A 2,229-nucleotide genomic window follows, 5' to 3' on the forward strand; every position below is an offset into this window, starting at 1 on the left:
CTCCCTTCCTTGGCCTAAGAAAAAGCATGGGATTAGTATGAATTATATTTATCTGGCAGTTTCCAATTTGGTTAAAAGCCTTCAGGTATCAGGCTGTTCTCCTTTGTCACCACTTCCCAGTTAATGAGGCGAGCCTGAACCATCCCTTAGATAGGCTGTTATAGATTTGGGCTTTCTCATGCACTGAGCATTTTTTTTTTAACTTCACTTACTTCTTCTCACTTTCCATGCATTTACACACTACTACTGCATATCACTCCTGATCTTTATTCATCTTTCTCTGTATTCGTCTCACTTTTCTCTCATTTGTTGTTCCTGGTCTCTCCACTTTTGTCTCTTCTTTTTTCTCACCCTTTAACCATTCAAGGCAGATGTCTGCCCTTCCTTTAGCTTCTTTCTGTTGGAGATGTCTTGCTGTTCATAGTATAGTGCTTTGTCTTAAGAACTTTAAAAAAGAAGGGGACGCCTTGTGGATGAGAGGTGAAACGTCTTTACAAACTTAAAGTCCAGCTCTTAAGATGACATTTATAATTGAGAACCTGAACAGATCTAATGCTACATATTTAAATTTGTATTGCACCAAGCATGCCTGTTTACATGCACTAGGCTATTTGCATCAAGGTGCAAGAGTTTTCTGTTATATTAGGGGTTTATTTAAAATCAATCTAAAGGTAAAACATCAAAGAAATTGAAATTAAAACTTGGTGAACAAAGGCAGAACAGAATCTCAGCAGTGACAGGATTTAGGACAGGACCCTCCGGAGTCTGTACATTGGTGGTGGTGAAGATGAAGACTGAACCTTGAATATAGCTCTGGCTGAGTTGGAGATGGGGAGGAGGTGGGATGCATGAAGGAGAGTCTTAAAGGAAGAATGATGGAAAGCACAGATTTAAACCATGCAAAGTGAAGGCTAATTGGTTCAAAGAAGGCAGGCGAGAAGATGATTGGACTACAGTAATGATGTCAGTATTGAGAATGAGAATGTGGGAAAGCAGTGGTCATGAAAAGAACAGAAAAGGAGAACGGTCTAGTGAGTGGAGCTTCTGGACCAGAACATAGGAGGAGCTCTGCTTCTTAAAGACTACTTTGTGCTTCTGTTCAGCTCACTACAGCAATCTGTGAGGCTCATCTACCCGTCTGCTCCCACTCCCACCTGTGACCACAGACACTGACAACTTCGACATCTTCTGGGAACACACACAATTATTTAAAGATAAAAGTGTAAATCAATGGATTTTATTTTGAAATTCAGAGTTTGTTGAAGCTGTTTCCACAGTTTAAACTGACATCATGCAGTTTTTCTTCTCACCAGCAGAGGGCCACAAATCACCATCAATGAAGTTCAAGGAGATGTTAGTGACATCAGAGCTGTGCTGAACATTTTGGGGGGGGGGGGTGTCAAGATCTCTGTCTAAATAAATAAATCTGTGTAAATTCCCAGATGATTAAACATGCAACTATTTTGTTGCTAATGCCTGAAATGAGTAAAGAAAATCAAAAGCCTATTTATGCAAGATAATTCATAATTTTATTGTGGGGGCTATATTGGTTGGGTCTGATTATTGGGGAGGTACGTATTGGAAGTTCATGTCTCTTTAATTGGATCAGTTTTCAAAAGCAGCTGTTTTTATAGAATGACAGAAACATGAGAAATGCTTAATGTCTTTAATATTTTATACACTGAGTACTGTTGGATGTCCACTTATTCAGTCATGGAGCATCCAAACAGCCTGTCTGTTCTCAGGATTTGACAACAAATTAAAGCAAAAACCATTCAAATGTGCTCTTAATATGAAAATCTGTTCCCGTTGAGAGCTTCTTTCCTGTCCTGCTTAAGTGAAACAGTAAGAGCATGTGGTGAGGTTGGAAAAATCGGTGTGGAAAAATGACAGTCTCAGATGTGTTTACACTGTGAGGTCTGAGCTGAACACTTCCTGTTTGTTAAACCCGATTTAAATACATTCGGCTCACTTATCAATAGGAACATTTATACAATCAGTCACCTGTCAACGCTGCTTCCTGGAGTCCCTTTCTTTCATTCTTCCATGGTTTCCCTCAGTAACCAGACTCTCGCTGCCTCCCCAAACCCCAACTGAGGCCGGACTTTAAAGTCGTCATGAGACGGCTAAAGGTTTAGTCCATGATCACTGTCACCATGGATACGTCACTTCTGAACACACATAAAGCTGACTGATCGTTCATCAGCTTTTATTTTCTAGCGTCTCTTC

This window comes from Perissodus microlepis, chromosome 23 (genome assembly GCF_051167445.1).
Source record: "Perissodus microlepis isolate ML-2025 ecotype Zambia chromosome 23, ASM5116744v1, whole genome shotgun sequence".
Classification (NCBI taxonomy): domain Eukaryota; kingdom Metazoa; phylum Chordata; class Actinopteri; order Cichliformes; family Cichlidae; genus Perissodus; species Perissodus microlepis.